Genomic DNA, 25,788 nt, shown 5'->3' with positions numbered 1-25,788 from the left:
TATTTAGTCGTTTTCAGCCAATTTCCTAAATTTTTGAAAATTTCACTTTTTTGTGAAAATATCCACTAAATGAGGGTATAATATGTGTGAGGGTACCCCAGGAGAGTTCCAAATGTGTGTGGGTAGAATATATATCCCACGGGGTAAAATTTAAAAAAGTTGAAAAAATTTTTTTTTTGGACTTAGTCATCTTTCCGGCGTTTATCAGACTTTCAGATAGCGCAAATGTCAGTGAGCGTTCCGATTTTAGTTCCAGAGCGATTCGCCCAATGAGTCCTTGATATTTAGACGTTTTCAGCCAATTTTCTGGATTTTTGAAAATTTCACTTTTTTGTGAAAATATCCACTAAATGAGGGAATAATATGTGTGAGGGTACCCCAGGAGAGTTAAAAATGTGTGTGGGTAGAATATATATCCCACGGGGGTAAAATTGAAAAAAGTTGAAAAAATTATTTTTTTGGACTTAGTCATTTTTCCAGTGTTTATCAGACTTTTTAGAGAGGGGAAATGTCAGTGAGCGTTCTGATTTCAGTTCCAGAGCGATTCGCCCAATGAGTCCTTGATATTTAGTCGTTTTCAGCCAATTTTCTGGATTTTTGAAAATTTCACTTTTTTGTGAACATATCCACTAAATGAGGGAATAATATGTGTGAGGGTACCCCAGGAGAGTTAAATATGTGTGTGGGTAGAATATATATCCCATGGGGGTAAAATTGAAAAAAGTTTAAAAACTTTTTTTTTTGGACTTAGTCATTTTTCCGGCGTTTATCAGACTTTCAGATAGGGGAAATGTCAGTGAGCGTTCTGATTTCATTTCCAGAGCGATTCGCCCAATGAGTCCTTGATATTTAGTTGTTTTCAGCCAATTTTCAGGATTTTTGAAAATTTCACTTTTTTGGGAAAATATCCACTAAATGAGGGAATAATATGTGTGAGGGTACCCCAGGAGAGTTAAAAATGTGTGTGGGTAGAATATTTATCCCACGGGGTAAAATTGAAAAAAGTTTAAAAACTTTTTTTTTTGGACTTAGTCATTTTTCCGGCGTTTATCAGACTTTCAGATAGGGGAAATGTCAGTGAGCGTTCTGATTTCAGTTCCAGAGCGATTCGCCCAATGAGTCCTTGATATTTAGTAGTTTTCAGCCAATTTTCTGGATTTTTGAAAATTTCCCTTTTTTGTGAAAATATCCACTAAATGAGGGAATAATGTGTGTGAGGGTACCCCAGGAGAGTTAAAAATGTGTGTGGGTAGAATATATATCCCACGGGGGTAAAATTGAAAAAAGTTGAAAAAAATTTTTTTTTGGACTTAGTCATTTTTCTGGCGTTTATCAGACTTTCAGATTTGGGAAATATCAGTGAGCATTCCGATTTCAGTTCCAGAGCGATTCGCCCAATGAGTCCTTGATATTTAGTCGTTTTCAGCCAATTTCCTAAATTTTTGAAAATTTCACTTTTTTGTGAAAATATCCACTAAATGAGGGTATAATATGTGTGAGGGTACCCCAGGAGAGTTCCAAATGTGTGTGGGTAGAATATATATCCCACGGGGTAAAATTTAAAAAAGTTGAAAAAATTATTTTTTTGGACTTAGTCATTTTTCCGGCGTTTATCAGACTTTCAGATAGCGCAAATGTCAGTGAGCGTTCCGATTTTAGTTCCAGAGCGATTCGCCCAATGAGTCCTTGATATTTAGACGTTTTCAGCCAATTTTCTGGATTTTTGAAAATTTCACTTTTTTGTGAAAATATCCACTAAATGAGGGAATAATATGTGTGAGGGTACCCCAGGAGAGTTAAAAATGTGTGTGGGTAGAATATATATCCCACGGGGGTAAAATTGAAAAAAGTTGAAAAAATTATTTTTTTGGACTTAGTCATTTTTCCGGTGTTTATCAGACTTTTTAGAGAGGGGAAATGTCAGTGAGCGTTCTGATTTCAGTTCCAGAGCGATTCGCCCAATGAGTCCTTGATATTTAGTCGTTTTCAGGGAATTTTCTGGATTTTTGAAAATTTCACTTTTTTGTGAACATATCCACTAAATGAGGGAATAATATGTGTGAGGGTACCCCAGGAGAGTTAAATATGTGTGTGGGTAGAATATATATCCCATGGGGGTAAAATTGAAAAAAGTTTAAAAACTTTTTTTTTTGGACTTAGTCATTTTTCCGGCGTTTATCAGACTTTCAGATAGGGGAAATGTCAGTGAGCGTTCTGATTTCATTTCCAGAGCGATTCGCCCAATGAGTCCTTGATATTTAGTTGTTTTCAGCCAATTTTCAGGATTTTTGAAAATTTCACTTTTTTGGGAAAATATCCACTAAATGAGGGAATAATATGTGTGAGGGTACCCCAGGAGAGTTAAAAATGTGTGTGGGTAGAATATTTATCCCACGGGGGTAAAATTGAAAAAAGTTTAAAAACTTTTTTTTTGGACTTAGTCATTTTTCCGGCGTTTATCAGACTTTCAGATAGGGGAAATGTCAGTGAGCGTTCTGATTTCAGTTCCAGAGCGATTCGCCCAATGAGTCCTTGATATTTAGTAGTTTTCAGCCAATTTTCTGGATTTTTGAAAATTTCACTTTTTTGTGAAAATATCCACTAAATGAGGGAATAATGTGTGTGAGGGTACCCCAGGAGAGTTAAAAATGTGTGTGGGTAGAATATATATACCACGGGGGTAAAATTGAAAAAAGTTGAAAAAATTTTTTTTTTGGACTTAGTCATTTTTCTGGCGTTTATCAGACTTTCAGATTTGGGAAATATCAGTGAGCATTCCGATTTCAGTTCCAGAGCGATTCGCCCAATGAGTCCTTGATATTTAGTCGTTTTCAGCCAATTTCCTAAATTTTTGAAAATTTCACTTTTTTGTGAAAATATCCACTAAATGAGGGTATAATATGTGTGAGGGTACCCCAGGAGAGTTCCAAATGTGTGTGGGTAGAATATATATCCCACGGGGTAAAATTTAAAAAAGTTGAAAAAATTATTTTTTTGGACTTAGTCATTTTTCCGGCGTTTATCAGACTTTCAGATAGCGCAAATGTCAGTGAGCGTTCCGATTTTAGTTCCAGAGCGATACGCCCAATGAGTCCTTGATATTTAGACGTTTTCAGCCAATTTTCTGGATTTTTGAAAATTTCACTTTTTTGTGAAAATATCCACTAAATGAGGGAATAATATGTGTGAGGGTACCCCAGGAGAGTTAAAAATGTGTGTGGGTAGAATATATATCCCACGGGGGTAAAATTGAAAAAAGTTGAAAAAATTATTTTTTTGGACTTAGTCATTTTTCCGGTGTTTATCAGACTTTTTAGAGAGGGGAAATCTCAGTGAGCGTTCTGATTTCAGTTCCAGAGCGATTCGCCCAATGAGTCCTTGATATTTAGTCGTTTTCAGCCAATTTTCTGGATTTTTGAAAATTTCACTTTTTTGTGAACATATCCACTAAATGAGGGAATAATATGTGTGAGGGTACCCCAGGAGAGTTAAATATGTGTGTGGGTAGAATATATATCCCATGGGGGTAAAATTGAAAAAAGTTTAAAAACTTTTTTTTTTGGACTTAGTCATTTTTCCGGCGTTTATCAGACTTTCAGATAGGGGAAATGTCAGTGAGTGTTCTGATTTCATTTCCAGAGCGATTCGCCCAATGAGTCCTTGATATTTAGTTGTTTTCAGCCAATTTTCAGGATTTTTGAAAATTTCACTTTTTTGTGAAAATATCCACTAAATGAGGGAATAATATGTGTGAGGGTACCCCAGGAGAGTTAAAAATGTGTGTGGGTAGAATATTTATCCCACGGGGGTAAAATTGAAAAAAGTTTAAAAACTTTTTTTTTTGGACTTAGTCATTTTTCCGGCGTTTATCAGACTTTCAGATAGGGGAAATGTCAGTGAGCGTTCTGATTTCAGTTCCAGAGCGATTCGCCCAATGAGTCCTTGATATTTAGTAGTTTTCAGCCAATTTTCTGGATTTTTGAAAATTTCCCTTTTTTGTGAAAATATCCACTAAATGAGGGAATAATGTGTGTGAGGGTACCCCAGGAGAGTTAAAAATGTGTGTGGGTAGAATATATATCCCACGGGGGTAAAATTGAAAAAAGTTGAAAAAATTTTTTTTTTGGACTTAGTCATTTTTCTGGCGTTTATCAGACTTTCAGATTTGGGAAATATCAGTGAGCATTCCGATTTCAGTTCCAGAGCGATTCGCCCAATGAGTCCTTGATATTTAGTCGTTTTCAGCCAATTTCCTAAATTTTTGAAAATTTCACTTTTTTGTGAAAATATCCACTAAATGAGGGTATAATATGTGTGAGGGTACCCCAGGAGAGTTCCAAATGTGTGTGGGTAGAATATATATCCCACGGGGTAAAATTTAAAAAAGTTGAAAAAATTTTTTTTTTGGACTTAGTCATTTTTCCGGCGTTTATCAGACTTTCAGATAGCGCAAATGTCAGTGAGCGTTCCGATTTTAGTTCCAGAGCGATTCGCCCAATGAGTCCTTGATATTTAGTCGTTTTCAGCCAATTTTCTGGATTTTTGAAAATTTCACTTTTTTGTGAAAATATCCACTAAATGAGGGAATAATATGTGTGAGGGTACCCCAGGAGAGTTAAAAATGTGTGTGGGTAGAATATATATCCCACGGGGGTAAAATTGAAAAAAGTTGAAAAAATAATTTTTTTGGACTTAGTCATTTTTCCGGTGTTTATCAGACTTTTTAGAGAGGGGAAATGTCAGTGAGCGTTCTGATTTCAGTTCCAGAGTGATTCGCCCAATGAGTCCTTGATATTTAGTCGTTTTCAGCCAATTTTCTGGATTTTTGAAAATTTCACTTTTTTGTGAACATATCCACTAAATGAGGGAATAATATGTGTGAGGGTACCCCAGGAGAGTTAAATATGTGTGTGGGTAGAATATATATCCCATGGGGGTAAAATTGAAAAAAGTTTAAAAACTTTTTTTTTTGGACTTAGTCATTTTTCTGGCGTTTATCAGACTCTCAGATAGGGGAAATGTTAGTGAGCGTTCTGATTTCATTTCCAGAGCGATTCGCCCAATGAGTCCTTGATATTTAGTTGTTTTCAGCCAATTTTCTGGATTTTTGAAAATTTCACTTTTTTGGGAAAATATCCACTAAATGAGGGAATAATATGTGTGAGGGTACCCCAGGAGAGTTAAAAATGTGTGTGGGTAGAATATTTATCCCACGGGGGTAAAATTGAAAAAAGTTTAAAAACTTTTTTTTTTGGACTTAGACATTTTTCCGGCGTTTATCAGACTTTCAGATAGGGGAAATGTCAGTGAGCGTTCTGATTTCAGTTCCAGAGCGATTCGCCCAATGAGTCCTTGATATCTAGTCGTTTTCAGCCAATTTCCTAAATTTTTGAAAATTTCACTTTTTTGTGAAAATATCCACTAAATGAGGGTATAATATGTGTGAGGGTGCCCCAGGAGAGTTCCAAATGTGTGTGGGTAGAATATATATCCCACGGGGTAAAATTCAAAAAAGTTGAAAAAATTATTTTTTTGGACTTAGTCATTTTTCCGGCGTTTATCAGACTTTCAGATAGGGCAAATGTCAGTGAGCATTCCGATTTCAGTTCCAGAGCGATTCGCCCAATGAGTCCTTGATATTTAGTCGTTTTCAGCCAATTTTCTGGATTTTTGAAAATTTCACTTTTTTGTGAAAATATCCACTAAATGAGGGAATAATATGTGTGAGGGTACCCCAGGAGAGTTCCAAATGTGTGTGGGTAGAATATATATCCCACGGGGGTAAAATTGAAAAAAGTGAAAAAAAATATTTTGGGGGACTTAGTCATTTTTCCGGCGTGTATCAGACTTTCAGATAGGGCAAATGTCAGTGAGCGTTCAGATTTCAGTTCCAGAGTGATTCGACCAATGAGTCCTTGATAATTAGTCGTTTTCAGCCAATTTTCTGGATTTTTGAAAATTTCACTTTTTTGTGAAAATATCCACTAAATGAGGGAATAATATGTGTGAGGGTACCCCAGGAGAGTTCCAAATGTGTGTGGGTATAATATATATCCCAAGGGGGTAAAATTGAAAAAAGTTGAAAAATTATTTTTTTTGGACTTAGTCATTTTTCCGGCGTTTATCAGACTTTCAGATAGGGGAAATGTTAGTGAGCGTTCTGATTTCAGTTCCAGAGCGATTCGCCCAATGAGTCCTTGATATTTAGTCGTTTTCAGCCAATTTTCTGGATTTTTGAAAATTTCACTTTTTTGTGAAAATATCCACTAAATGAGGGAATAATATGTGTGAGGGTACCCCAGGAGAGTTAAAAATGTGTGTGGGTAGAATATATATCCCACGGGAGTAAAATTGAAAAAAGTTGAAAAAATTTTTTTTTTCGACTTAGTCATTTTTCCGGCGTTTATCAGAATTTCAGATAGGGGAAATGTCAGCGAGCGTTCCGATTTCAGTTCCAGAGCGATTCGCCCAATGAGTCCTTGATATTTAGTCGTTTTCAGACAATTGTCTGGATTTTGAAAATTTTACTTTTTTGTGAAAATATCCACTAAATGAGGGAATAATATGTGTGAGGGTACCCCAGGAGAGTTCCAAATGTGTGTGGGTAGAAAATATATCCCACGGGGGTAAAATTGAAAAAAGTTGAAAAAAATTTTTTTTTGGACTTAGTCATTTTTCCGGCGTTTATCAGACTTTAAGATAGGGGAAATGTCAGTGAGCATTCTGCTTTCAGTTCCAGAGCGATTCGCCCAATGAGTCCTTGATATTTAGTCGTTTTCAGCCAATTTTCTGGATTTTTGAAAATTTCACTTTCTTGTGAAAATATCCTCTAAATGAGGGAATAATATGAGTGAGGGTACCCCAGGAGAGTTCCAAATGTGTGTGGGTAGAATATATATCCCACGGGGGTAAAATTGAAAAAAGTTGAAAAAAATTTTTTTTTGGACTTAGTCATTTTTCCGGCGTTTATCAGACTTTCAAATAGGGAAAATGTCAGTGAGCATTCCGATTTCAGTTCCAGAGCGATTCGCCCAATGAATCCTTGATATTTAGTCGTTTTCAGCCAATTTTCTGGATTTTTGAAAATTTCACTTTTTTGTGAAAATATCCTCTAAGTGAGGGAATAATATGTGTGAGGGTACCCCAGGAGAGTTCCAAATGTGTGTGGGTACAATATATATCCCATGGGGGTAAAATTAAAAAAAAGTTTAAAAAAATTTTTTTTTGGACTTAGTCATTTTTCCGGCGTTTATCAGACTTTCAGATAGGGGAAATGTCAGTGAGCGTTCTGATTTCAGTTCCAGAGCAATTCGCCCAATGAGTCCTTGATATTTAGTCATTTTCAGCCAATTTTCTGGATTTTTGAAAATTTCTCTTTTTTTGTTTAAATATCCACTAAATGAGGGAATAATATGTGTGAGGGTAACCCAGGAGAGTTCCAAATGTGTGTGGGTAGAATATATATCCCATGGGGGTAAAATTGAAAAAAGTTGAAAAATTTTTTTTTTTGGACTGTCATTTTTCCGGCGTTTATCAGACTTTCAGATAGGCGAAATGTCAGTGAGCGTTCTGATTTCAGTTCCAGAGCAATTCGCCCAATGAGTCCTTGATATTTAGTCATTTTCAGCCAATTTTCTGGATTTTTTAAAATTTCTCTTTTTTGTGAAAATATCCACTAAATGAGGGAATAAAATGTGTGAGGGTACCCCAGGAGAGTTCCAAATGTGTGTGGGTAGAAAATATATCCCACGGGGGTAAAATTGAAAAAAGTTGAAAAAAATTTTTTTTTGGACTTAGTCATGTTTCCGGCGTTTATAAGACTTTCAGATAGGGGAAATGTCAGTGAGCGTTCCGATTTCAGTTCCAGAGCGATTCGCCCAATGAGTCCTTGATATTTACTTGTTTTCTGCCAATTTTCTGAATTTTTGAAAATTTCTCTTTTTTTGTGAAAATATCCACTAAATGAGGGAATAATATGTGTGAGGGTAACCCAGGAGAGTTAAAAATGTGTGTGGGTAGAATATATATCCCACGGGGTAAAATTGAAAAAAGTAAAAAAAAAATTTTTTTTTGGACTTAGTCATTTTTCCAGTGTTTATCAGACTTTCAGATAGGCGAAATGTCAGTGAGCGTTCTGATTTCAGCTCCAGAGCGATTCGCCCAATGAGTCCTTGATATTTAGTCGTTTTCAGCCAACTTTCTGGATTTTTGTAAATTTCACTTGTTTGTGAAAATATCCACTAAATGAGGGAATAATATGTGTGAGGGTACCCCAGGAGAGTTCTAAATGTGTGTGGGTAGAATATATATCCCACGGGGGTAAAATTGAAAAAAGTTGAAAATATTTTTTTTTTGGACTTAGTCATTTTTCCAGCGTTTATCAGACTTTCAGATAGGGGAAATGTCAGTGAGCATTCCGATTTCAGTTCCAGAGCGATTCGCCCAATGAGTCCTTGATATCTAGTCGTTTTCAGCCAACTTTCTGTATTTTTGAAAATTTCACTTGTTTGTGAAAATATCCACTAAATGAGGGAATAATATGTGTGAGGGTACCCCAGGAGAGTTCCAAATGTGTGTGGGTAGAATATATATCCCACGGGGGTAAAATTGAAAAAAAGTTGAAAAATTTTTTTTTTTGGACTTAGTCATTTTTCTGGCGTTTATCAGACTTTCAGATAGGGGAAATGTCAGTGAGCGTTCTGATTTCAGTTCCAGAGTGATTCGTCCAGTGAGTCCTTGATATTTAGTCATTTTCAGCCAATTTTCTGGATTTTTGAAAATTTCTCTTTTTTGTGAAAATATCCACTAAATGAGGGAATAATATGTGTGAGGGTACCCCAGGAGAGTTCCAAATGTGTGTGGGTAGAATATATATCCCACGGGGGTAAAATTGGAAAAAGTTGAAAAAATTTTTTTTTTGGACTTAGTCATTTTTCCGGCGTTTATCAGACTTTCAGATAGGGAAAATGTCAGTGAGCGTTCCGATTTCAGTTCCAGAGCGATTTGCCCAATGAGTCCTTGATATTTAGTCGTTTTCAGCCAATTTTCTGGATTTTTGAAAATGTCACTTTTTTGTGAAAATATCCACTAAATGAGGGAATAATATGTGTGAGGGTACCCCAGGAGAGTTAAAAATGTGTGTGGGTAGAATATATATCCCACGGGAGTAAAATTGAAAAAAGTTGAAAAATTTTTTTTTTTCGACTTAGTCATTTTTCCGGCGTTTTTCAGACTTTCAGATAGGGAAAATGTCAGTGAGCGTTCCGATTTCAGTTCCAGAGGGATTCGCCCAATGAGTCCTTGATATTTATTTGTTTTCAGCCAATTTTCTGGATTTTTGAAAATTTTAATTTTTTGTAAAATATCCTCTAAATGAGGGTATAAAATGTGTTAGGGTATCCCAGGAGAGTTCCAAATGTGTGTGGGTAGAATATATATCCCACGGGGTAAAATTGAAAAAAGTTAAAAAAAATAATTTTTTGAACTTAGTCATTTTTCCGGCGTTTATCAGACTTTCAGATAGGGGAAATGTCAGTGAGCATTCTGCTTTCAGTTCCAGAGCGATTCGCCCAATGAGTCCTTGATATTTAGTCGTTTTCAGCCAATTTTCTGGATTTTTGAAAATTTCACTTTTTTGTGAAAATATCCACTAAATGAGGAAATAATATGTGTGAGGGTACCCCAGGAGAGTTCCAAATGTGTGTGGTTAGAATATATATCCCACGGGGGTAAAATTGAAAAAAGTTGAAAAAAATTTTTTTTTGGACTTAGTCATTTTTCCGGCGTTTATCAGACTTTCAGATAGGGGAAATGTCAGTGAGCGTTCCGATTTCAGTTCCAGAGCGATTCGCCCAATGAGTCCTTGATATTTAGTCGTTTTCAGCCAATTTTCTGGATTTTTGAAAATTTCACTTTTTTGTGAAAATATCCTCTAAGTGAGGGAATAATATGTGTTAGGGTACCCCAGGAGAGTTCCAAATGTGTGTGGGTAGAATATATATCCCACGGGGGTAAAATTGAAAAAAGTTGAAAAAATTTTTTTTTGGACTTAGTCATTTTTCCGGCGTTTATCAGACTTTCAGATAGGGGAAATGTCAGTGAGCATTCCGATTTCAGTTCCAGAGCGATTCGCCCAATGAGTCCTTGATATCTAGTCGTTTTCAGCCAATTTTCTGGATTTTTGAAAATTTCACTTGTTTGTGAAAATATCCACTAAATGAGGGAATAATATGTGTGAGGGTACCCCAGGAGAGTTCCAAATGTGTGTGGGTAGAATATACATCCCACGGGGGTAACATTGAAAAAAGTTGAAAAAATTTTTTTTTTGGACTTAGTCATTTTTCCGGCGTTTATCAGACTTTCAGATAGGGGAAATGTCAGTGAGCGTTCCGATTTCAGTTCCAGAGCGATTCGCCCAATGAGTCCTTGATATTTACTTGTTTTCAGCCAATTTTCTGGATTTTTGAAAATTTCTCTTTTTTTGTTTAAATATCCACTAAATGAGGGAATAATATGTGTGAGGGTAACCCAGGAGAGTTCCAAATGTGTGTGGGTAGAATATATATCCCACGGGGGTAAAATTGAAAAAAGTTGAAAAATTTTTTTTTTTGGACTGTCATTTTTCCGGCGTTTATCAGACTTTCAGATTTGCGAAATGTCAGTGAGCGTTCTGATTTCAGCTCCAGAGCGATTCGCCCAATGAGTCCTTGATAGTTAGTCATTTTCAGCCAATTTTCTGGATTTTTTAAAATTTCTCTTTTTTGTGAAAATATCCACTAAATGAGGGAATAATATGTGTGAGGGTACCCCAGGAGAGTTCCAAATGTGTGTGGGTAGAATATACATCCCACGGGAGTAAAATTGAAAAAAGTTGAAAAAAATTTTTTTTTGGACTTAGTCATTTTTCCGGCGTTTATCAGACTTTCAGATAGGGGAAATGTCAGTGAGCGTTCCGATTTCAGTTCCAGAGCGATTCGCCCAATGAGTCCTTGATATTTACTTGTTTTCAGCCAATTTTCTGGATTTTTGAAAATTTCACTTTTTTGTGAAAATATCCACTAAATGAGGGAATAATATGTGTGAGGGTACCCCAGGAGAGTTCCAAATGTGTGTGGGTAGAAAATATATCCCACGGGGGTAAAATTGAAAAAAGTTGAAAAAATTTTTTTTTTGGACTTAGTCATGTTTCCGGCGTTTATAAGACTTTCAGATAGGGGAAATGTCAGTGAGCATTCTGATTTCAGTTCCAGAGCGATTCGCCCAATGAGTCCTTGATATCTAGTCGTTTTCAGCCAATTTTCTGGATTTTTGAAAATTTCACTTGTTTGTGAAAATATCCACTAAATGAGGGAATAATATGTGTGAGGGTACCCCAGGAGAGTTAAAAATGTGTGTGGGTAGAATATATATCCCACGGGGGTAAAATTGAAAAAAGTAAAAAAAAAATTTTTTTTTGGACTTAGTCATTTTTCCAGTGTTTATCAGACTTTCAGATAGGCGAAATGTCAGTGAGCGTTCTGATTTCAGCTCCAGAGCGATTCGCCCAATGAGTCCTTGATATTTAGTGGTTTTCAGCCAACTTTCTGGATTTTTGTAAATTTCACTTGTTTGTGAAAATATCCACTAAATGAGGGAATAATATGTGTGAGGGTACCCCAGGAGAGTTCCAAATGTGTGTGGGTAGAATATATATCCCACGGGGGTAAAATTTAAAAAAGTTGAAAAAAATTTTTTTTTGGACTTCGTCATTTTTCCAGCGTTTATCAGACTTTCAGATAGGGGAAATGTCAGTGAGCATTCCGATTTCAGTTCCAGAGCGATTCGCCCAATGAGTCCTTGATATCTAGTCATTTTCAGCCAATTTTCTGGATTTTTGAAAATTTCTCTTTTTTGTGAAAATATCCACTAAATGAGGGAATAATATGTGTGAGGGTACCCCAGGAGAGTTCCAAATGTGTGTGGGTAGAATATATATCCCACGGGGGTAAAATTGGAAAAAGTTGAAAAAAATTTTTTTTTGGACTTAGTCATTTTTCCGGCGTTTATCAGACTTTCAGATAGGGAAAATGTCAGTGAGCGTTCCGATTTCAGTTCCAGAGCGATTCGCCCAATGAGTCCTTGATATTTATTTGTTTTCAGCCAAATTTCTGGATTTTTGAAAATTTTAATTTTTTGTGAAATATCCTCTAAATGAGGGTATAAAATGTGTTAGGGTATCCCAGGAGAGTTCCAAATGTGTGTGGGTAGAATATATATCCCACGGGGTAAAATTGAAAAAAGTTAAAAAAAATAATTTTTTGAACTTAGTCATTTTTCCGGCGTTCATCAGACTTTCAGATAGGGGAAATATCAATGAGCGTTCCGATTTCAGTTCCAGAGCGATTCGCCCAATGAGTCCTTGATAGTTACTTGTTTTCAGCCAATTTTCTGGATTTTTGAAAATTTCACTTTTTTGTGAAAATATCCTCTAAATGAGGGAATAATATGTGTGAGGGTACCCCAGGAGAGTTCCAAATGTGTGTGGGTAGAATATATATCCCACGGGGGTAAAATTGAAAAAAGTTGAAAAAAATTTTTTTTTTGGACTTAGTCATTTTTCCGGCGTTCATCAGACTTTCAGATAGGGGAAATGTCAGTGAGCGTTCTGATTTCAGTTCCAGAGTGATTCGCCCAATGAGTCCTTGATATTTAGTCGTTTTCAGCCAATTTTCTGGATTTTTGAAAATTTCACTTTTTTGTGAAAATATGCACTAAATGAGGGAATAATATGTGTGAGGATACCCCAGGAGAGTTAAAAATGTGTGTGGGTAGAATATATATCCCACGGGGTAAAATTGAAAAAAGTTGAAAAAAATTATTTTTTGAACTTAGTAATTTTTCCGGCGTTTTTCAGACTTTCAGATAGGGGAAATGTCAGTGAGCGTTCCGATTTCAGTTCCAGAGCGATTCGCCCAATGAGTCCTTGATATTTACTTGTTTTCAGCCAATTTTCTGGATTTTTTAACATTTCACTTTTTTGTGAAAATATCCACTAAATGAGGGAATAATATGTGTGAGGGTACCCCAGGAGAGTTCCAAATGTGTGTGGGTAGAATATATATCCCACGGGGGTAAAATTGAAAAAAGTTGAAATTTTTTTTTTTTTTGTACTTAGTCATTTTTCCGGCGTTTATCAGACTTTCAGATAGGGCAAATGTCAGTGAGCATTCTGATTTCAGTTCCAGAGTGATTCGTCCAATGAGTCCTTGATATTTACTTTTTTTCAGCCATTTTTCTGAATTTTTGAAAATTTCTCTTTTTGTGTGAAAATATCCACTAAATGAGGGAATAATATGTGTGAGGGTAACCCAGGAGAGTTAAAAATGTGTGTGGGTAGAATATATATCCCACGGGGTAAAATTGAAAAAAGTAAAAAAAAAATTTTTTTTTGGACTTAGTCATTTTTCCGACGTTTATCAGACTTTCAGATAGGTGAAATGTCAGTGAGGGTTCTGATTTCAGTTCCAGAGCGATTCGCCCAATGAGTCCTTGATATTTCGTCGTTTTCAGCCAATTTTCTGGATTTTTGAAAATTTCACTTTTTAGTGAAAATATCCTCTAAATGAGGGAATAAAATGTGTGAGGGTACCCCAGGAGAGTTCCAAATGTGTGTGGGTAGAAAATATATCCCACGGGGGTAAAATTGAAAAAAGTTTCAAAAAATTTTTTTTTGGACTTAGTCATTTTTCCGGCATTTATCAGACTTTCAGATAGGGGAAATGTCAGTGAGCATTCTGATTTCAGTTCCAGAGCGATTCGCCCAATGAGTCCTTCATATTTAGTCATTTTCAGCCAATTTTCTGGATTTTTGAAAATTTCACTTTTTGGTGAAAATATCCACTAAATGAGGGAATAATATGTTTGAGGGTACCACAGGAGAGTTAAAAATGTGTGTGGGTAGAATATATATCCCACGGGAGTAAAATTGAAAAAAGTTGAAAAAAATTTTTTTTTGGACGTAGTCATTTTTCTGGCGTTTATCAGACTTTCAGATAGGGAAAATGTCAGTGAGCATTCCGATTTCAGTTCCAGAGTGATTTGCCCAATGAGTCCTTGATATTTATTCGTTTTCAGCCAATTTTCTGGATTTTTGAAAATTTCACTTTTTAGTGAAAATATCCTCTAAATGAGGGAATAATATGTGTGAGGGTACCCCAGGAGAGTTCCAAATGTGTGTGGGTAGAAAATATATCCCACGGGGGTAAAATTGAAAAAAGTTTAAAAAAATTTTTTTTTGGACTTAGTCATTTTTCCGACGTTTATCAGACTTTCAGATAGTTGAAATGTCAGTGAGCATTCTGATTTCAGTTCCAGAGCGATTCGCCCAATGAGTCCTTGATATTTAGTCATTTTCAGGCAATTTTCTGGATTTTTGAAAATTTCACTTTTTTGTGAAATATCCTCTAAATGAGGGAAAAAAATGTGTGAGGGTATCCCAGGAGAGTTCCAAATGTGTGTGGGTAGAATATATATCCCACGGGGTAAAATTGAAAAAAGTTGAAAAAAATTATTTTTTGAACTTAGTCATTTTTCCGGCGTTTATCAGACTTTCAGATAGGGGAAATGTCAGTGAGCGTTCCGATTTCAGTTCCAGAGTGATTTGCCCAATGAGTCCTTGATATTTATTCGTTTTCAGCCAATTTTCTGGATTTTTGAAAATTTCACTTTTTAGTGAAAATATCCTCTAAATGAGGGAATAATATGTGTGAGGGTACCCCAGGAGAGTTCCAAATGTGTGTGGGTAGAAAATATATCCCACGGGGGTAAAATTGAAAAAGTTGAAAAATTTTTTTTTTTGGACTGTCATTTTTCTGGCGTTTATCAGACTTTCAGATAGGGGAAATGTCAGTGAGCGTTCTGATTTCAGTTCCAGAGTGATTCATCCAATGAGTCTTTGATATTTACTTGTTTTCAGCCAATTTTCTGAATTTTTGAAAATTTCTCTTTTTTTGTGAAAATATCCACTAAATGAGGGAATAATATGTGTGAGGGTAACCCAGGAGAGTTAAAAATGTGTGAGGGTAGAATATATATCCCACGGGGTAAAATTGAAAAAAGTAAAAAAAAAATTTTTTTTTGGACTTAGTCATTTTTTCGACGTTTATCAGACTTTCAGATAGGTGAAATGTCAGTGAGGGTTCTGATTTCAGTTCCAGAGTGATTTGCCCAATGAGTCCTTGATATTTATTCGTTTTCAGCCAATTTTCTGGATTTTTGAAAATTTCACTTTTTAGTGAAAATATCCTCTAAATGAGGGAATAATATGTGTGAGGGTACCCCAGGAGAGTTCCAAATGTGTGTGGGTAGAAAATATATCCCACGGGGGTAAAATTGAAAAAAGTTGAAAAAAATTTTTTTTTGGACTTAGTCATGTTTCCGGCGTTTATAAGACTTTCAGATAGGGGAAATGTCAGTGAGCATTCTGATTTCAGTTCCAGAGCGATTCGCCCAATGAGTCCTTGATATCTAGTCGTTTTCAGCCAATTTTCTGGATTTTTGAAAATTTCACTTGTTTGTGAAAATATCCACTAAATGAGGGAATAATATGTGTGAGGGTACCCCAGGAGAGTTAAAAATGTGTGTGGGTAGAATATATATCCCACGGGGGTAAAATTGAAAAAAGTAAAAAAAAAATTTTTTTTTGGACTTAGTCATTTTTCCAGTGTTTATCAGACTTTCAGATAGGCGAAATGTCAGTGAGCGTTCTGATTTCAGCTCCAGAGCGATTCGCCCAATGAGTCCTTGATATTTAGTCGTTTTCAGCCAACTTTCTGGATTTTTGTAAATTTCACTTGTTTGTGAAAATATCCACTAAATGAGGGAATAATATGTGTGAGGGTACCCCAGGAGAGTTCCAAATGTGTGTGGGTAGAATATATATCCCACGGGGGTAAAATTTAAAAAAGTTGAAAAAAATTTTTTTTTGGACTTCGTCATTTTTCCAGCGTTTATCAGACTTTCAGATAGGGGAAATGTCAGTGAGCATTCCGATTTCAGTTCCAGAGCGATTCGCCCAATGAGTCCTTGATATCTAGTCATTTTCAGCCAATTTTCTGGATTTTTGAAAATTTCTCTTTTTTGTGAAAATATCCACTAAATGAGGGAATAATATGTGTGAGGGTACCCCAGGAGAGTTCCAAATGTGTGTGGGTAGAATATATATCCCACGGGGTAAAATTGAAAAAAGTTGAAAAAAATTATTTTTTGAACTTAGTCATTTTTCCGGCGTTTATCAGACTTTCAGATAGGGGAAATGTCAGTGAGCGTTCCGATTTCAGTTCCAGAGTGATTTGCCCAATGAGTCCTTGATATTTATTCGTTTTCAGCCAATTTTCTGGATTTTTGAAAATTTCACTTTTTAGTGAAAATATCCTCTAAATGAGGGAATAATATGTGTGAGGGTACCCCAGGAGAGTTCCAAATGTGTGTGGGTAGAAAATATATCCCACGGGGGTAAAATTGAAAAAAGTTTAAAAAAATTTTTTTTTGGACTTAGTCATTTTTCCGGCGTTTATCAGACTTTCAGATAGGGGAAATGTCAGTGAGCGTTCTGATTTCAGTTCCAGAGTGATTCATCCAATGAGTCTTTGATATTTACTTGTTTTCAGCCAATTTTCTGAATTTTTGAAAATTTCTCTTTTTTTGTGAAAATATCCACTAAATGAGGGAATAATATGTGTGAGGGTAACCCAGGAGAGTTAAAAATGTGTGAGGGTAGAATATATATCCCACGGGGTAAAATTGAAAAAAGTAAAAAAAAAATTTTTTTTTGGACTTAGTCATTTTTCCGACGTTTATCAGACTTTCAGATAGGTGAAATGTCAGTGAGGGTTCTGATTTCAGTTCCAGAGCGATTCGCCCAATGAGTCCTTGATATTTCGTCGTTTTCAGCCAATTTTCTGGATTTTTGAAAATTTCACTTTTTAGTGAAAATATCCTCTAAATGAGGGAATAAAATGTGTGAGGGTACCCCAGGAGAGTTCCAAATGTGTGTGGGTAGAAAATATATCCCACGGGGGTAAAATTGAAAAAAGTTTCAAAAAATTTTTTTTTGGACTTAGTCATTTTTCCGGCATTTATCAGACTTTCAGATAGGGGAAATGTCAGTGAGCATTCTGATTTCAGTTCCAGAGCGATTCGCCCAATGAGTCCTTCATATTTAGTCATTTTCAGCCAATTTTCTGGATTTTTGAAAATTTCTCTTTTTGGTGAAAATATCCACTAAATGAGGGAATAATATGTGTGAGGGTACCCCAGGAGAGTTCCAAATGTGTGTGGGTAGAAAATATATCCCACGGGGGTAAAATTGAAAAAAGTTTAAAAAAATTTTTTTTTGGACTTAGTCATTTTTCCGACGTTTATCAGACTTTCAGATAGGGGAAATGTCAGTGAGCATTCTGATTTCAGTTCCAGAGCGATTCGCCCAATGAGTCCTTGATATTTAGTCATTTTCAGCCAATTTTCTGGATTTTTGAAAATTTCACTTTTTTGTGAAATATCCTCTAAATGAGGGAAAAAAATGTGTGAGGGTATCCCAGGAGAGTTCCAAATGTGTGTGGGTAGAATATATATCCCACGGGGTAAAATTGAAAAAAGTTGAAAAAAATTATTTTTTGAACTTAGTCATTTTTCCGGCGTTTATCAGACTTTCAGATAGGGGAAATGTCAGTGAGCGTTCCGATTTCAGCTCCAGAGCGATTCGCCCAATGAGTCCTTGATATTTAGTCGTTTTCAGCCAATTTTCTGGATTTTTGAAAATTTCACTTTTTTGTGAAAATATCCACTAAATGAGGGAAAAAAATGTGTGAGGGTATCCCAGGAGAGTTCCAAATGTGTGTGGGTAGAATATATATCCCACGGGGTAAAATTGAAAAAAGTTAAAAAAAAAATTTTTTTGGACTTAGTAATTTTTCCGGCGTTTATCAGACTTTCAGATAGGGCCAATGTCAGTGAGCGTTCCGATTTCAGTTCCAGAGCGATTCGCCAAATGAGTCCTTGATATTTATTTGTTTTCAGCCAATTTTCTGGATTTTTGAAAATTTTACTTTTTTGTGAAATATCCTCTAAATGAGGGAATAAAATGTGTGAGGGTACCCCAGGAGAGTTCCAAATGTGTGTGGGTAGAATATATATCCCACGGGGGTAAAATTGAAAAAAATTAAAAAAATATATTTTTTTGGACTTAGTCATTTTTCCGGCGTTTATCAGACTTTCAGATAGGGGAAATGTCAGTGAGCGTTCTGATTTCAGTTCCAGAGCGATTCGCCCAATGAGTCCTTGATATTTAGTCATTTTCAGTCAATTTTCTGGATTTTTGAAAATTTCACTTTTTTGTGAAATATCCTCTAAATGAGGGAAAAAAATGTGTGAGGGTATCCCAGGAGAGTTCCAAATGTGTGTGGGTAGAATATATATCCCACGGGGTAAAATTGAAAAAAGTTGAAAAAAATTATTTTTTGAACTTAGTCATTTTTCCGGCGTTTATCAGACTTTCAGATAGGGGAAATGTCAGTGAGCGTTCCGATTTCAGCTCCAGAGCGATTCGCCCAATGAGTCCTTGATATTTAGTCGTTTTCAGCCAAATTTCTGGATTTTTGAAAATTTCACTTTTTTGTGAAATATCCTCTAAATGAGGGAAAAAAATGTGTGAGGGTATCCCAGGAGAGTTCCAAATGTGTGTGGGTAGAATATATATCCCACGGGGTAAAATTGAAAAAAGTTGAAAAAAATTATTTTTTGAACTTAGTCATTTTTCCGGCGTTTATCAGACTTTCAGATAGGGGAAATGTCAGTGAGCGTTCCGATTTCAGCTCCAGAGCGATTCGCCCAATGAGTCCTTGATATTTATTTGTTTTCAGCCAATTTTCTGGATTTTTGAAAATTTTACTTTTTTGTGAAATATCCTCTAAATGAGGGAATAAAATGTGTGAGGGTACCCCAGGAGAGTTCCAAATGTGTGTGGGTAGAATATATATCCCACGGGGGCAAAATTGAAAAAAATTAAAAATATATATTTTTTTGGACTTAGTCATTTTTCCGGCGTTTATCAGACTTTCAGATAGGGGAAATGTCAGTGAGCGTTCTGATTTCAGTTCCAGAGCGATTCGCCCAATGAGTCCTTGATATTTAGTCGTTTTCAGCCAATTTTCTGGATTTTTGAAAATTTCACTTTTTTGTGAAAATATCCACTAAATGAGGGAATAATATGTGTGAGGGTAACCCAGGAGGGTTAAAAATGTGTGTGGGTAGAATATATATCCCACGGGGTAAAATTGAAAAAAGGTAAAAAAAAATTTTTTTTGGACTTAGTAATTTTTCCGGCGTTTATCAGACTTTCAGATAGGGCCAATGTCAGTGAGCATTCCGATTTCAGTTCCAGAGCGATTCGCCCAATGAGTCCTTGATATTTATTTGTTTTCAGCCAATTTTCTGGATTTTTGAAAATTTTCCTTTTTTGTGAAATATCCTCTAAATGAGGGAATAAAATGTGTGAGGGTACCCCAGGAGAGTTCCAAATGTGTGTGGGTAGAATATATATCCCACGGGGGCAAAATTGAAAAAAATTAAAAAAATATATTTTTTTGGACTTAGTCATTTTTCCGGCGTTTATCAGACTTTCAGATAGGGGAAATGTCAGTGAGCGTTCTGATTTCAGTTCCAGAGCGATTCGCCCAATGAGTCTTTGATATTTAGTCATTTTCAGCCAATTTTCTGGATTTTTGAAAATTTCACTTTTTTGTGAAATATCCTCTAAATGAGGGAAAAAAATGTGTGAGGGTATCCCAGGAGAGTTCCAAATGTGTGTGGGTAGAATATATATCCCACGGGGTAAAATTGAAAAAAGTTGAAAAAAATTATTTTTTGAACTTAGTCATTTTTCCGGCGTTTATCAGACTTTCAGATAGGGGAAATGTCAGTGAGCGTTCCGATTTCAGCTCCAGAGCGATTCGCCCAATGAGTCCTTGATATTTAGTCGTTTTCAGCCAATTTTCTGGATTTTTGAAAATTTCACTTTTTTGTGAAAATATCCACTAAATGAGGGAAAAAAATGTGTGAGGGTATCCCAGGAGAGTTCCAATTGTGTGTGGGTAGAATATATATCCCACGGGGTAAAATTGAAAAAAGTTGAAAAAAATTATTTTTTGAACTTAGTCATTTTTCCGGCGTTTATCAGACTTTCAGATAGGGGAAATGTCAGTGAGCGTTCTGATTACAGTTCCAGAGCGATTCGTCCAATGAGTCCTTGATATTTAGTTATTTTCAGCCAATTTTCTGGATTTTTGAAAATTTCACTTTTTTGTGAAATATCCTCTAAATGAGGGAAAAAAATGTGTGAGGGTATCCCAGGAGAGTTCCAAATGTGTGTGGGTAGAATATATATCCCACGGGGTAAAATTGAAAAAAGTTGAAAAAAATTATTTTTTGAACTTAGTCATTTTTCCGGCGTTTATCAGACTTTCAGATAGGGGAAATGTCAGTGAGCGTTCCGATTTCAGTTCCAGAGCGATTCGCCCAATGAGTCTTTGATATTTAGTCGTTTTCAGCCAATTTTCTGGATTTTTGAAAATTTCACTTTTTTGTGAAAATATCCACTAAATGAGGGAATAATATGTGTGAGGGTAACCCAGGAGGGTTAAAAATGGGTGTGGGTAGAATATATATCCCACGGGGTAAAATTGAAAAAAGTTAAAAAAATTTTTTTTTTGGACTTAGTAATTTTTCCGGCGTTTATCAGACTTTCAGATAGGGCCAATGTCAGTAAGCGTTCCGATTTCAGTTCCAGAGCGATTCGCCCAATGAGTCCTAGATATTTATTTGTTTTCAGCCAATTTTCTGGATTTTTGAAAATTTTACTTTTTTGTGAAATATCCTCTAAATGAGGGAATAAAATGTGTGAGGGTACCCCAGGAGAGTTCCAAATGTGTGTGGGTAGAATATATATCCCACGGGGGCAAAATTGAAAAAAATTAAAAAAATATTTTTTTTTGGACTTAGTCATTTTTCCGGCGTTTATCAGACTTTCAGATAGGGGAAATGTCAGTGAGCGTTCCGATTTCAGTTCCAGAGCAATTCGCCCAATGAGTCCTTGATATTTAGTCGTTTTCAGCCAATTTTCTGGATTTTTGAAAATTTCACTTTTTTGTGAAAATATCCACTAAATGAGGGAATAATATGTGTGAGGGTAACCCAGGAGGGTTAAAAATGTGTGTGGGTAGAATATATATCCCACGGGGTAAAATTGAAAAAAGTTAAAAAAATTTTTTTTTTGGACTTAGTAATTTTTCCGGCGTTTATCAGACTTTCAGATAGGGCCAATGTCAGTGAGCGTTCCGATTTCAGTTCCAGAGCGATTCGCCCAATGAGTCCTTGATATTTATTTGTTTTCAGCCAATTTTCTGGATTTTTGAAAATTTTACTTTTTTGTGAAATATCCTCTAAATGAGGGAATAAAATTTGTGAGGGTACCCCAGGAGAGTTCCAAATGTGTGTGGGTAGAATATATATCCCACGGGGGCAAAATTGAAAAAAATTAAAAAAATATATTTTTTTGGACTTAGTCATTTTTCCGGCGTTTATCAGACTTTCAGATAGGGGAAATGTCAGTGAGCGTTCTGATTTCAGTTCCAGAGCGATTCGCCCAATGAGTCCTTGATATTTAGTCATTTTCAGCCAATTTTCTGGATTTTTGAAAATTTCACTTTTTTGTGAAATATCCTCTAAATGAGGGAAAAAAATGTGTGAGGGTATCCCAGGAGAGTTCCAAATGTGTGTGGGTAGAATATATATCCCACGGGGTAAAATTGAAAAAAGTTGAAAAAAATTATTTTTTGAACTTAGTCATTTTTCCGGCGTTTATCAGACTTTCAGATAGGGGAAATGTCAGTGAGCGTTCCGATTTCAGCTCCAGAGCGATTCGCCCAATGAGTCCTTGATATTTAGTCGTTTTCAGCCAATTTTCTGGATTTTTGAAAATTTCACTTTTTTGTGAAAATATCCACTAAATGAGGGAAAAAAATGTGTGAGGGTATCCCAGGAGAGTTCCAATTGTGTGTGGGTAGAATATATATCCCACGGGGTAAAATTGAAAAAAGTTGAAAAAAATTATTTTTTGAACTTAGTCATTTTTCCGGCGTTTATCAGACTTTCAGATAGGGGAAATGTCAGTGAGCGTTCCGATTTCAGTTCCAGAGCGATTCGCCCAATGAGTCTTTGATATTTAGTCGTTTTCAGCCAATTTTCTGGATTTTTGAAAATTTCACTTTTTTGTGAAAATATCCACTAAATGAGGGAATAATATGTGTGAGGGTAACCCAGGAGGGTTAAAAATGGGTGTGGGTAGAATATATATCCCACGGGGTAAAATTGAAAAAAGTTAAAAAAATTTTTTTTTTGGACTTAGTAATTTTTCCGGCGTTTATCAGACTTTCAGATAGGGCCAATGTCAGTAAGCGTTCCGATTTCAGTTCCAGAGCGATTCGCCCAATGAGTCCTAGATATTTATTTGTTTTCAGCCAATTTTCTGGATTTTTGAAAATTTTACTTTTTTGTGAAATATCCTCTAAATGAGGGAATAAAATGTGTGAGGGTACCCCAGGAGAGTTCCAAATGTGTGTGGGTAGAATATATATCCCACGGGGGCAAAATTGAAAAAAATTAAAAAAATATTTTTTTTTGGACTTAGTCATTTTTCCGGCGTTTATCAGACTTTCAGATAGGGGAAATGTCAGTGAGCGTTCCGATTTCAGTTCCAGAGCAATTCGCCCAATGAGTCCTTGATATTTAGTCGTTTTCAGCCAATTTTCTGGATTTTTGAAAATTTCACTTTTTTGTGAAAATATCCACTAAATGAGGGAATAATATGTGTGAGGGTAACCCAGGAGGGTTAAAAATGTGTGTGGGTAGAATATTTATCCCACGGGGTAAAATTGAAAAAAGTTAAAAAAATTTTTTTTTGGACTTAGTAATTTTTCCGGCGTTTATCAGACTTTCAGATAGGGCCAATGTCAGTGAGCGTTCCGATTTCAGTTCCAGAGCGATTCGCCCAATGAGTCCTTGATATTTATTTGTTTTCAGCCAATTTTCTGGATTTTTGAAAATTTTACTTTTTTGTGAAATATCCTCTAAATGAGGGAATAAAATTTGTGAGGGTACCCCAGGAGAGTTCCAAATGTGTGTGGGTAGAATATATATCCCACGGGGGCAAAATTGAAAAAAATTAAAAAAATATATTTTTTTGGACTTAGTCATTTTTCCGGCGTTTATCAGACTTTCAGATAGGGGAAATGTCAGTGAGCGTTCTGATTTCAGTTCCAGAGCGATTCGCCCAATGAGTCCTTGATATTTAGTCATTTTCAGCCAATTTTCTGGATTTTTGAAAATTTCACTTTTTTGTGAAATATCCTCTAAATGAGGGAAAAAAATGTGTGAGGGTATCCCAGGAGAGTTCCAAATGTGTGTGGGTAGAATATATATCCCACGGGGTAAAATTGAAAAAAGTTGAAAAAAATTATTTTTTGAACTTAGTCATTTTTCCGGCGTTTATCAGACTTTCAGATAGGGGAAATGTCAGTGAGCGTTCCGATTTCAGCTCCAGAGCGATTCGCCCAATGAGTCCTTGATATTTAGTCGTTTTCAGCCAATTTTCTGGATTTTTGAAAATTTCACTTTTTTGTGAAAATATCCACTAAATGAGGGAAAAAAATGTGTGAGGGTATCCCAGGAGAGTTCCAATTGTGTGTGGGTAGAATATATATCCCACGGGGTAAAATTGAAAAAAGTTGAAAAAAATTATTTTTTGAACTTAGTCATTTTTCCGGCGTTTATCAGACTTTCAGATAGGGGAAATGTCAGTGAGTGTTCCGATTTCAGTTCCAGAGCGATTCGCCCAATGAGTCCTTGATATTTATTTGTTTTCAGCCAATTTTCTGGATTTTTGAAAATTTTACTTTTTTGTGAAATATCCTCTAAATGAGGGAATAAAATGTGTGAGGGTACCCCAGGAGAGTTCCAAATGTGTGTGGGTAGAATATATATCCCACGGGGGCAAAATTGAAAAAAATTAAAAAAATATATTTTTTTGGACTTAGTCATTTTTCCGGCGTTTATCAGACTTTCAGATAGGGGAAATGTCAGTGAGCGTTCTGATTTCAGTTCCAGAGCGATTCGTCCAATGAGTCCTTGATATTTAGTTATTTTCAGCCAATTTTCTGGATTTTTGAAAATTTCACTTTATTGTGAAAATATCCACTAAATGAGGGAATAATATGTGTGAGGGTAACCCAGGAGGGTTAAAAATGGGTGTGGGTAGAATATATATCCCACGGGGTAAAATTGAAAAAAGTTAAAAAAAATTATTTTTTGAACTTAGTCATTTTTCCGGCGTTTATCAGACTTTCAGATAGGGGAAATGTCAGTGAGCGTTCCGATTTCAGTTCCAGAGCGATTCGCCCAATGAGTCTTTGATATTTAGTCGTTTTCAGCCAATTTTCTGGATTTTTGAAAATTTCACTTTTTTGTGAAAATATCCACTAAATGAGGGAAAAAAATGTGTGAGGGTATCCCAGGAGAGTTCCAATTGTGTGTGGGTAGAATATATATCCCACGGGGTAAAATTGAAAAAAGTTGAAAAAAATTATTTTTTGAACTTAGTCATTTTTCCGGCGTTTATCAGACTTTCAGATAGGGGAAATGTCAGTGAGCGTTCTGATTTCAGTTCCAGAGCGATTCGTCCAATGAGTCCTTGATATTTAGTTATTTTCAGCCAATTTTCTGGATTTTTGAAAATTTCACTTTTTTGTGAAATATCCTCTAAATGAGGGAAAAAAATGTGTGAGGGTATCCCAGGAGAGTTCCAAATGTGTGTGGGTAGAATATATATCCCACGGGGTAAAATTGAAAAAAGTTGAAAAAAATTATTTTTTGAACTTAGTCATTTTTCCGGCGTTTATCAGACTTTCAGATAGGGGAAATGTCAGTGAGCGTTCCGATTTCAGTTCCAGAGCGATTCGCCCAATGAGTCTTTGATATTTAGTCGTTTTCAGCCAATTTTCTGGATTTTTGAAAATTTCACTTTTTTGTGAAAATATCCACTAAAGGAGGGAATAATATGTGTGAGGGTAACCCAGGAGGGTTAAAAATGTGTGTGGGTAGAATATATATCCCACGGGGTAAAATTGAAAAAAGTTAAAAAAATTTTTTTTTTGGACTTAGTAATTTTTCCGGCGTTTATCAGACTTTCAGATAGGGCCAATGTCAGTGAGCGTTCCGATTTCAGTTCCAGAGCGATTCGCCCAATGAGTCCTTGATATTTATTTGTTTTCAGCCAATTTTCTGGATTTTTGAAAATTTTACTTTTTTGTGAAATATCCTCTAAATGAGGGAATAAAATTTGTGAGGGTACCCCAGGAGAGTTCCAAATGTGTGTGGGTAGAATATATATCCCACGGGGGCAAAATTGAAAAAAATTAAAAAAATATATTTTTTTGGACTTAGTCATTTTTCCGGCGTTTATCAGACTTTCAGATAGGGGAAATGTCAGTGAGCGTTCTGATTTCAGTTCCAGAGCGATTCGCCCAATGAGTCCTTGATATTTAGTCATTTTCAGCCAATTTTCTGGATTTTTGAAAATTTCACTTTTTTGTGAAATATCCTCTAAATGAGGGAAAAAAATGTGTGAGGGTATCCCAGGAGAGTTCCAAATGTGTGTGGGTAGAATATATATCCCACGGGGTAAAATTGAAAAAAGTTGAA

The sequence above is a fragment of the Phyllobates terribilis genome, unplaced genomic scaffold, assembly GCF_046119375.1.
Source record: "Phyllobates terribilis strain yellow unplaced genomic scaffold, ASM4611937v1 Scaffold_3__8_contigs__length_932513732, whole genome shotgun sequence".
Lineage (NCBI taxonomy): Eukaryota > Metazoa > Chordata > Amphibia > Anura > Dendrobatidae > Phyllobates > Phyllobates terribilis.
Note: the sequence above shows the minus strand (reverse complement) of the source record.